Genomic DNA, 13,356 nt, shown 5'->3' on the forward strand with positions numbered 1-13,356 from the left:
CTACACAAGAAGCTCTCCATTTTGGTCCCTAATTGGCCTTTGACTATTCTTTGACTATTCTTTTACTCTTACTCTTGTCTCAATATCTTCACATCAGAGAAATGCCGAGGATTCTATGTCCCTACACACACAGTCTCAGCACTTTCATCTAAGTAGATAAAAGTGATGAGAAGTAAACAGTTGTGTAAGCAGCAGACTTTGGCCGGTTCAGCATTGCACACGGCAGAACCTTTACATCGTTTTATACATCTTATCATGTCAGACATGCCAGTGTTTCCCAGGCCATCATTCCTGAGGGGTTAATTGCAAATCTGATAACTGCACACAACACAACAACTTCAGGGTAGGCACCAGGAAGGTTTTCTTAACCCAGAGGCTAATTAATCACTGCAGCAGGCTGTCCATAAAGTGACAGGCAGAAGACAACAGACAGAATGATGAAAACGATGGAACTATACACTGTGCCTGGTACACACTGTGCAGATGCCTCGGCAGGCTGCCAGTGGGGCATGCAGGCATTTACACACATATACAATGAGTCTTGATCTCAGTTGACAAGAAACAAGCCGCTTCTCTGTCTGCAATGCAGTAGAGGCGGAGGGGAGGTGAACCTGAGGTTATAAAAAGGCATATAGGTGTGGATGAGGGCTGGTATTTAGACACAAATACAAGACAATTTACATTTACACAGCACCTTTCACTTTGGGGAGATGCCCCAAAGTTCTCAAAAATCCTGAATGGGTACCCGAGTTGGGCATGGGAGTCAAGGGGGCAGGGAGGGAAAGGTGACCAAAGAGGAAGGTCTTAAGACTGACCTTGAACAAGCGAGGGAGTGGGGGAGGCTGAGAGGCTCCAGGTTGGTTCCAGAGGGCAGGGCAGAAGTCTGACCACTGATGTCCGATCACCGACGTCCGACCATTAAATCAGCAAATCATGAATTCAACAAACCAGCAAAGACCACCAAAACAGGCCAACAACAACACAGCACCCTTCATGCAGAGTAGCGACTCAGAGCAATTAACAAGCGGAGCCTGACACCAAGCCAGGAAGAGGTGACTGGAGACACGGTCAAAGAGGAAGGTCTTCAGGTGTGATCTAAAGATGGACAAGGGAGGGGGAGAGGCAGATGGATTGAGAGAGAGAGTTCCAGAGTTTCAGGTGGTAGTGGCTGAAGGCAGTGCCACCAATGGTGGAGGGGAAGAGGGATGTGCAGGTGGCTGGAGTCAGCTGGGGGAAGGGGCAGGTAGAGGAGTGAGGAGTAAGCAGCATGGAGCGGAAGCAAAATCTGAGGGAATTATGTGATTTGTAAGTGAGTATGAGGATCTTCAAATTGATCTATTCTGCAACAGGGAGCCAGTGGAGCCTGGCAAGGATTGGAGTGATGAGAGTGCGGAATTTGGTACAGGTGAGGGCATGGTTGTGATGGGCGACCGGCAAGAGGGCATTAGAATAATAAAGGCGAGATGATGAATATCAGACTATATAGAGGTGTCAGTGTTAATATCAGACTATATGGAGGTGTCACTGTTAATACCAGAATATATAGAGGTGCTCGCTGTGTTGCTAAGTTGTAGTGTAGAAAACAACTTTGATACAAACCTATTTATAGTTACAGATAATAATTATTTATGTAATGTAATTATATAATGTTCTTTTTTATTCATTTAATTATAGGGTTTTCCTATTTAATAAAGTGTATTTTTGTATGTATTGTTCACTATATAGTCTTTATTTGGCTTCTATCATATATTACAAGTTATGGTTTACAGCCTGTCATATTGTGTAATATTGTAATGCAGTCAGGGGTGGTAGGGCGTGTAAACCAATATCACTGGAAAACAGACAGGTCCAGCAGCACAAAAATCATTAAAGTGCGAATGTGTAAGAACAAGGAAAGTTGGAGAAATGAGAATTGGAAAGTGCGCATGCGCCAAAATAGTATAAAAGCACACAAGCGCTTGAGGAGCTAAGAGGCGGGAAAGGCTGATGGGCACTGGCCCCACATAGGCTGACTGCCCCACACAGGCACAGCCCCACACAGGCTAACAGACCTTGGCCCCACATAGGCTGACAGGCCCAGCCCCGACCATGGCCCCGGCCCCGGAGTAGCTCCACAGCTTCAGCAATTGTTAGAGAATCAAAATTATAACAAAGGCTAATGGAAAAATCTCTTCAGAGAGTGTTCAAGAGGGATCAACAACAGCAACAAAAATACATTTGTATAGTACCTTTCACATTGGGAGTATTTCTCAAGGCGCTGGACAATCAATGTTTTGGACCCGATTTGGGGGTCAGAATCAGTGAGGGTGGCGAGGGGAAGAAGGTGATCGAAGGCACATAAAGAGGTGTCCGTGTTAATATCAGACTATATAGAAGTGTCAGTGTTAATATGAGACAATATAGAAGTTTCAGTGTTAATATCAGACTGTAAAGGGGTGCTCACTGTTAATATCAGATTTTATAGAGGTGTCAGTGTTAATATCAGACTATATAGAAGTGTCACTGGATATGAGACTATATCATAGAATCTTAGAATTATACAGCACAGAAGGAGGCCATTCAGCCCATCGTGTTTGTGTCGGCTCTTTGAAAGAGCTATCCAATTCAATCGAACTCCCCCACTCTCTCCCCATGGCCCTGCAAACTTGTACTCCCCAATTAATTATCTACTTTGGCTGCCGTGTTTCGCCCACAAATATATGGCCAATTCACTTTACAGTCTATTCTGTGAAGTGCTTTGAGACGTCGAGAAGACGTGAAAAGGGTTGTATCAAATGCAAGGATTATTATTATTACTTCTCTCTTAAAAGTTGTTATCGAATCGGCTTCCACCACCCTTTCAGGCAATGCATTCCAGATCCGAACAACTTGCTGTGTGNAAAAAATTCTCCTCACCTCTCTTCTGGTTCTTTTAACAACTATTTTCAATTGGTGTCCTTGGGTTACCGACCCACCCGCCAGTGGAAATAGTCTCTCCTTGTTCACCCTATCAAATCCCCTCATAATTTTGAAAGCTTCTATTAAATCTCCTCTTAACCTTCTCTGCTCCAAGAAGAATAATCCCAGCTTCTCTAGACTCTCCTGATAACTCCCTCATTCCTGGTACCATCCTGGTAAGTCTCCTTTGCACCTCTCCAATGTCTTGAGATCCTTCCTAAAGTGTGGGGCCCAGAACTGAACACAGTCTCTAGTGAAGGCCTAACCAGTGTTTTATAAAGGTTCATCATAACTTCCTGACTTTTGTATTCTATGCCCTGTTTGTAAAGCCTAGTAACCCATATGCCTTTCTAACAGCTTTGTGTACCTGTGCTGTCACCTTCAAAGATTTACCTATATGAACCCTCAGGTTTCTCTGTTCCTTCACCCCTTTAAGATTGTACCATCAGCGTATACTGTCTCTCCTCATTCTTCCTCCCAAAATGCATCATTTCACATTACTCCACATTAATCTTCATCTGCCCCCTGTCTGCCCATGTTACCAGTCTGTCTATGTCCATTTGCAGTCTATTACTGTCCTCCTCACTGTTTACTACTTTTCCTAACTTAGTATCATCTGCAAACTTGGAAATTGTACTCCCTGTACCCAAGTCCCGGTCATTTATAGATCAAAAACAGCAGTGGCCCCAATCCTGACCCTCGGGGACACCACTGCTCACTTCCCTCCGGTCAGAAAAACAACCGTTCACCACCACTCTCTGCTCTCTGTCTCCCGGACAGTTCTGTATCCGCTGCCACTGTCCCTTTAATACTGTGGGATTCTATTTTGCTCACAAGTCTCTTATGTGGCACTTTATCAAATGCCTTTTGAAAATCCATATAAACTACATCAACTGCAGGACCTTCATCCACTCTCTCCGTTACTTCATCAAAAAACTCTGTCAGGTTTGTTAGACATGATTTGCCTTTAACAAATCCGTGTTGGCTGTCCTTTATTAACCCATATTTTTTGTAAGTGAAAATTAATTTTGTCCCGGATTATAGTCTCTAGAAGTTTCCCCACTACTGACGTCAGGCTGACTGGCCTGTAGTTCCCGGGTTTATGCTTCTGCTCCATTTTGTACGGGGGAATAACATTTGCAACCCTTCAGTCCTCTGGCACCACCCAGTGTCCAAGGAGGATTGAAGGATGGTGGACAGATTGTTGTGATCCCTGTTGTCTAGATGTTCTCCTACTGAAACCTGCTCCAGTTGCCCCGCTTCATTCCCCAGAACTAGATCCAACACTGCTTCCTTCCTCGTTGGGCCGGAAACATTTGATCCAGAAAGTTATCCTGCACACATTTCAGGAATCCTTTCCCCTCCGTGCCCTTTACACTGTTATTTTTGCAGTCTATGTTAGGAGTCAGAGGTGCCACTGTTAATATCAGACTTTATGGAGGTTTCAGTGTTAATATTAGACTATATAGAGGTGACACTGTTAATATCAGTCTATATAGAGATGTCAGTGTTAATATCAGATTATACAGACGTGTCACTTTAGTATTGGACTATATAGGTGTTACTGTTAATATCAGACTATATAGAAGTGTCACTGTTAATGTCTGTGTTACACTGATTGGGATAGGCATGTTGACTGTGACCCGGTCCCACTCATGCCATCTGAACAGTAACTGAAGTAATTTGTTTCCCACAATTACTGCAGTGACAACTCCTGATGTAATAATACTTAGGTTATAGGCTGCCTTTTAGTCGTTCCTCTCAAAGCAGTCAGTGCTGTGCTTGTGTCTGTACAGGCAGTGTGGGGTATGTGTCTGTACGAGCAGAGTGGGGCGGGGTTGTGTGTGTACAGAGAGAGCAGAGTGGGTTGTGTCTGTACAGTCAGCCCTGTGCTCGTATCTGTATAACAATGCTGAGCTCACACATCCTGTTCAATGTGCAGAGTATCAGGATATAAAATTTAGCAGATCAACAAGGATCCAGATAACGCCTGCACTTTACTCTTTTGCTGACAGGACTGACGTGGAAACTCCACCTGACCTCAGCCTGCAAGATCATCACCTTCAAATTTAAATGTGTGTAGATTGTGGAAACATCTTAAATCCACTTTTAATTTGAAAATTCAGTTTTCTTAAAACAAATGCATTACATTGTCAGACAAATAATTACGCCGTCCCTGCTTGTGGACATTAAAGATCCCCATGACACCATTGAAAAAGAGGAGAGTTACACTCTGAGAGTAACGATTTTGAAACTTCGTAGATCTTCTTTTGTGATAAAAATACATCTTTCTCATCAAGTTTCAAACCTAAAATGTAATTGAGGCCTTTCCGACTTTTCGCTGTAGGACTTTGGGGGAGATTTCATAGGGAATCCCATAATTTTTCTTGCTCAGCTCTTGTTATCCCTGTAAGCCAAAGCTCGAATAAAGGTTGTCTTAGCTGGATAGGCAGTGGGAAGCTTGCCAACAGTGCTCTCAATGGCGAGCTATACGGTTTTAGCTGGTTACACTCCAGCAATTCTGGGGTCACCAAGCCTTGGCTCATGCCAACCTGCACCCATTACTCTCCATAATTATTTAAGCAGGCGCATCCCTCTGGGGAAAGAGTGCACATTTAAGTTCAAGGGAATATAAATGTCTGTAAATCCCAATAACAGGAATTCCCATATTGTGGTGACATATATGGAACTCTCAGTCTGGTTTGAATACTGTTAAGCACTGCGATGGGTTTCTGTGTATGTCAAACAACCAGCTGATCATGGTGATGGGCTTTACATATTGGGATGAATAACAACAATCTTTGTATTTGATATGGCATCTCAGCATGTATTTGAGACATCTCAAAGTGCTTCACAGGATACACAGGCAAAGTTATAATAATAATAATAATAATCCTTGCATTTGATATAGCGCTTTTCACGTCGGGAGGACGTCCCAAAGCGCTTCACAGAACACACTGTAAAGTGAATTGACTGTATATTTGTGGGCGAACGCGGCAGCCAATTGCGCACAGCAATGTCCCACAAACAGTCGTAGATTGAAAATGACCAATTTATTTTGGTTTTTGGAGGGATTATTATTAGGCTCTGTGTGGAGTAAGGAAACTTGCCCAAGGTTTCGCCCTCTGCCTGGAACTGAACCCAGGTCTCTCGCTCGCAAAGCGAGTGCTCTAACCACTGAGCTACAGGACTCCACAATTTGATTGTGTATTTTTGGTGGTGAAACATGGCAGCCGGTTGCCCACAGGAATAACCCACAAACAGCCAAAGAATGAGTGACCAATTTTGGGGATTGTTGGCCACCACATAGGGAGCAACTCTCTTTGAATAATGCCATGGGTTCTTTAAAATCCACCTGAACAGGCAGACAGGACCTCAGTTTAATGTCTCATCCGAAGGATGGCACCCTCCAACATTGCAACACCCCCCCAGCACTGCATTGGAGTGTCAGCTATGCTATGCTATGTGATTCCAAGTACTGAGATATGGCTTGAACACACAACCTTTTGACTCAGAGGCAAGAGTGCACCATGCTGACACAAAATATCACCTCCTCACAGTGTGGTCTCTCAATGTGTTTCAGCCCGTCTCAGTCGGTAACACTATTGTTTCTAAGTCAGGAGGTCATGGGTTCAAACCCCATGTCAGGACTTGGAACCCACATAGCCTAGACAAGGTCAACCTTTAGGCTGCCGAGGTCCAGCTAGTGATAATAATAATAATCCGAGCAATTGATATAGAGCTTTTCACGTCTCAAAGTGCTTCACAGAATACAATGTAAAGTGAATTGGCTGTATATTTGTGGGCGAATCGTGGCAGACAATTGCGCACAGCAGTGTCCCCAAACCAGTACTGAATGACCAATTTATTATTTTTTTAGGGATTATTATCCCCACAAAAGTGATTTGCCAATCGACTAACAACCAGGTTCCTACTTACTGCAAGGTAAACAGAGGCGTGTGGAATTAGAAAACTTGCCCAACATTTCGCCCTGCCAGAACCTTCCCAACCGTCAGCTCCGCTCCCACCCTCGCTCGCCTCCACTGGCTCCCCATCCCCCAGAGGATCGAATTCAAGATCCTCATCCTCACCTACAAGGCCATTCACGGCCTTGCTCCCTCCAACCTCTCCGACCTACTATCCTCCTACCTACCTGCCCGTACCCTCCGTTCCTCTGGCTCCGGTCTGCTCCACATCCCCCGCCCCAACCGCCCTACCATCGGTGGTCGGACCTTCAGCCTCTCAGCCCCGAGGCTCTGGAACTCCATCCCCCAGTGCCTTCGCCGCTTCCTCCCTTTCCTCCTTCAAGGCCGGTCTCAAGACCTTTCTCTTTGACCGTGCCTTCAGCTCCCCTCTCGACTCTCTACCCCCTCCTCGCTCCCTCCCTTCCTCACCCTGACCATTTCCCCCCTGCTCGGGTCCTGACCCAACTGTACAGCGCCTTGGGACGTCCTCCTGACGTGAAAGGCGCTCTATAAATGGAATCTTGTTGTTGTTGTTGTATCTGGGGAGGAGGGGAGCGGAAGTTGAAATGGTCTCAGGCTGGATAAATTCACCTGCCTGTTGGACCACACTGGTCTAGACTGCCACTCCAGTGCAATGCTGGGGGTGCACTGCATTGTCAGAGATGCTGTCCTTCAGATGAGATGTTAAACCAAGATGTATGTACCTCTCCAGGTGGATGTTACACTCCCATGAGTTCAATTCAAAAAGAGAAGTGAGAGACCTGAGTTCAATTCCAGGCAGAGGGCGAAACCTTGGGCAAGTTTCCTTACTCCACACAGAGCCTAATAATAATCCTCCAAAACCCAAAACAATAATAAATTGGTCATTTTCAATCTACACACACACACTGTACACACAGCTACACACACTGTAAACACTGTACACACAGCTACACACACTGTAAACACTGTACACACAGCTACACACACTGTAAACACTGTACACACAGCTACATACACTGTACACACACTGTACACACAGCTACACACACTGTAAACACTGTACACACAGCTACACACACTGTAAACACTGTACACACAGCTACACACACTGTACACACACTGTACACACAGCTACACACACTGTACACACACTGTACACACAGCTACACACACTGTACACACACTGTACACACAGCTACACACACTGTACACACACTGTACACACAGCTACACACACTGTACACACACTGTACACACAGCTACACACACTGTACACACACTGTACACACAGCTACACACACTGTACACACACTGTACACACAGCTACACACACTGTACACACACTGTACACACAGCCACACACACTGTACACACAGCTACACACACTGTACACACACTGTACACACAGCTACACACTGTACACACACAGCTACACACACTGTAAACACTGTACACACAGCTACACACACTGTACACACAGCTACACACACTGTACACACACTGTACACACAGCTACACACTGTACACACAGCTACACACAGTGTACACACAGCTACACACACTGTACACACACTGTACATACAGCTACACACTGTACACACTGTACACACAGCTACACACACTGTACACACACTGTACACACAGCTACACACACTGTACACACAGCTACACACACTGTACACACACTGTACACACAGCTACACACTGTACACACACTGTACACACACTGTACACACAGCTACACACACTGTACACACACTGTACACTCAGCTACACACACTGTACACACACTGTACACACAGCTACACACACTGTACACACACTGTGCACACAGCTACACACACTGTACACACAGCTACACACACTGTACACACAGCTACACACACTATACACACTGTGCACACAGCTACACACACTGTACAAACAGCTACACACACTGTACACACACTGTACACACAGCTACACACACCGTACACACACTGTACACACAGCCACATACACTACACACAGCTACACACACTGTACATGCACTGTACACACTGTACACACAGCTACACACACTGTACACACACTGTACACACAGCTACACACTGTACACACACTGTACACACAGCTACACACACTGTGCACACACTGTACACACACTGTACACACACTGTACACACACTGTACACACACCTACACACACTGTACATACTGTACATACACTGTAGTCACAGCTACACACACTGTACACACAGCTACACAAACTGTACACACTGTAGACACAGCTACACACACTGTACACACTGTACACACACTGTACACACTGTACACACACTGTACACACAGCTACACACACTGTACACACAGCTACACACACTGTACACACAGCTACACACACTGTACACACAGCTACACACACTGTACACACAGCTACACACACTGTACACACAGCTACACACACTGTACACACAGCTACACACACTGTACACACAGCTACACACACTGTACACACACTGTACACACTGTACACACACTGTACACACAGCTACACACACTGTACACACACTGTAAACACACTGTACACACTGTACACACACTATACACACACTGTACACACACTGTACACACAGCTACACACACTGTACACACACTGTACACACAGCTACACACACTGCACACACACTGTACACACCGTACACACACTGTACACACAGCTACACACTGTACACACTGTACACACAGCCACACACACTGTACACACAGCTACACACACTGTACACACAGCTACACACACTGTACACACACTGTACACACAGATACACACTGTACACACACTGTACACAAAGCTACACCCACTGTACACACACTGTACACACAGATACACACACTGTACACACACAGCTACACACACTGTACACACAGCTACACACACTGTACACACACTGTACACACAGCTACACACACTGTACACACTGCACACACAGCTACACACATTGTACACACACTGTACACACAGCTACACACACTGTACACACAGCTACACACACTGTACACACAGCTACACACACTGTACACACACTGTACACACACTACACACACTGTACACACACTGTACACACAACTACACACACAGTAAACACTGTACACACAGCTACACACACTGTACACACAGCTACACACACTGTACACACACTGTACACACAGCTACACACTGTACACACAGCTACACACTGTACACACTGTACACACAGCTACACACACTGTACACACACTGTACACACAGCCACACACACTGTACACACAGCTACACCCAGTGTACACACAGCTACACACACTGTACACACACTGTACACACAGCTACACACTGTACACACTGTACACACAGCTACACACACTGTAAACACACTGTACACACAGCCACACACACTGTACACACAGCTACACACACTGTACACACAGCTACACACACTGTACACACACTGTACACACAGCTACACACACTGTACACACTGTACACACACTGTACACACAGCTACACACACTGCACACACACTGTACACACTGTACACACACTGTACACACAGCTACACACTGTACACACACTGTACACACAGCCACACACACTGTACACACAGTTACACACACTGTACACACAGCTACACACACTGTACGCACACTGTACACACAGATACACACACTGTACACACACAGCTACACACACTGTACACACAGCTACACACACTGTACACACACTGTACACACAGCTACACACACTGTACACACTGCACACACAGCTACACACTGTACACACACTGTACACACAGCCACACACACTGTACACACAGTTACACACACTGTACACACAGCTACACACACTGTACACACACTGTACACACAGCTACACACACTGTACACACACTGTACACACACTGTACACACAGCTACACACACTGTACACACACTGTACACACAGCTACACACACTGTACACACTGCACACACAGCTACACACATTGTACACACACTGTACACACAGCTACACACACTGTACACACAGCTACACACACTGTACACACAGCTACACACACTGTACACACAGCTACACACACTGTACACACACTACACACACTGTACACACTGTACACACAACTACACACACTGTACACACACTGTACACACACTGCACACACACTGTACACACACTGTACACACAGCTACACACACTGTACACACACTGTACCCACAGCTACACACACTGTACACACACTGTACACACAGCCACACACACTGTACACACAGCTACACACACTGTAAACACTGTACACACAGTTACACACACTGTACACACACTGTACACACAGCTACACACACTGTACACACACTGTACACACAGCTACACACTGTACACACACTGTACACACAGCTACACACACTGTAAACACTGTACACACAGCTACACACACTGTACACACACTGTACACACAGCTACACACTGTACACACTGTACACACAGCTACACACACTGTACACACACTGTACACACAGCCACACACACTGTACACACAGCTACACACAGTGTACACATAGCTACACACACTGTACACACACTGTACACACATGTACACACACTGTACACACTGTACACACACTGTACACACAGCTACACACACCGTACACACACTGTAAACACACTGTACACACACTATACACATACTGTACACACACTGTACACACAGCTACACACACTGCACACACACTGTACACACTGTACACACACTGTACACACAGCTACACACTGTACACACACTGTACACACAGCCACACACACTGTACACACAGCTACACACACTGTACACACAGCTACACACACTGTACACACAGCTACACACACTGTACACACACTGTACACACTGTACACACACTGTACACACAGCTACACACACTGTACACACACTGTAAACACACTGTAAACACACTATACACACACTGTACACACACTGTACACACAGCTACACACACTGTACACACACTGTACACACAGCTACACACACTGCACACACACTGTACACACGGTACACACACTGTACACACACAGCTACACACTGTACACACACTGTACACACAGCCACACACACTGTACACACAGCTACACACACTGTACACACAGCTACACACACTGTACACACACTGTACACACAGATACACACTGTACACACTGTACACACAGCCACACACACTGTACACACAGCTACACACACTGTACACACAGCTACACACACTGTACACACACTGTACACACAGATACACACTGTACACACACTGTACACAAAGCTACACCCACTGTACACACACTGTACACACAGATACACACACTGTACACACAGCTACACACACTGTACACACAGCTACACACTGTACACACACTGTACACACAGCTACACACACTGTACACACTGCACACACAGCTACACACATTGTACACACACTGTACACACAGCTACACACACTGTACACACAGCTACACACACTGTAAACACTGTACACACAGCTACACACACTGTACACACACTGTACACACAGCTACACACTGTACACACTGTACACACAGCTACACACACTGTACACACACTGTACACACAGCCACACACACTGTACACACAGCTACACACAGTGTACACACAGCTACACACACTGTACACACACTGTAACACACTGACAACTGTACACACTGTACACACGTACACACACACAGCACACACTCACACACTGTACACACAGCTACACACACTGTACACACACAGCCACACACTCACTGTACACACACACAGCCACACACTCACTGTACACACACACAGCCACACACTCACTGTACACACACACAGCCACACACTCACTGTACACACACAGCCACACACTCACTGTGCACACACACAGCCACACACTCACTGTACACACACACAGCCACACACTCACTGTACACACACAGCCACACACTCACTGTGCACACACACAGCCACACACTCACTGTACACACACACAGTCACACACTCACCTGTCCTGACAACACTGACAGCATCACCATCCAAGGATGCACACCCCACTGAGCCAGTCTGGAACCTTGGCATCTTGTTTGACCCTCAACTATCCTTTCTACCCCACATCCACACCATGACCCTCTCTGCCTTCCCCCACCTCTGCAAAATCACCTGCTACCGCCACCGTGGCGGTGGTGTAGCCCTTATCTCAAGGACACCACTTGCCCTATCCCCCTACTTCTCTGGCTCTTTGCCCTCTTTTGAGCACCTCACCCTCTCCCACTCCTCCCATCTCTCACTCAGAATCCTCCTCCTCTACCGGCCCCTAAAACCCCTCCCACCTTCATCTCCGATATTTCTACCCTCCTCACATCTCTTTGCCTCTCCTCTGATCGCCTCATCATCCTGGGCAACTTCAACCTACACTTCACCCCCTCCTGCTCCATCTCCACA

The 13,356-nt window shown here is 46.0% G+C and overlaps 1 protein-coding gene across 3 annotated transcripts in view; it reads right to left on the reverse strand.

The window, feature by feature from the left end:
* The window catches only part of LOC103190612 (calcium/calmodulin-dependent protein kinase type 1-like), a 51,538-nt gene that overhangs the window by 22,373 nt on the left and 15,809 nt on the right, over positions 1-13,356 (reverse strand). The window contains exon 1 of one of the 3 annotated variants that reach the window (XM_042339409.1): positions 816-1,035. The gene's annotated coding sequence lies outside the window, so the exon portion shown is untranslated. 3 annotated transcript variants of the gene reach the window in all.

Source organism: Callorhinchus milii, unplaced genomic scaffold, assembly GCF_018977255.1.
Source record: "Callorhinchus milii isolate IMCB2004 unplaced genomic scaffold, IMCB_Cmil_1.0 Scaffold12, whole genome shotgun sequence".
NCBI classification, from domain to species: Eukaryota; Metazoa; Chordata; class Chondrichthyes; order Chimaeriformes; family Callorhinchidae; genus Callorhinchus; species Callorhinchus milii.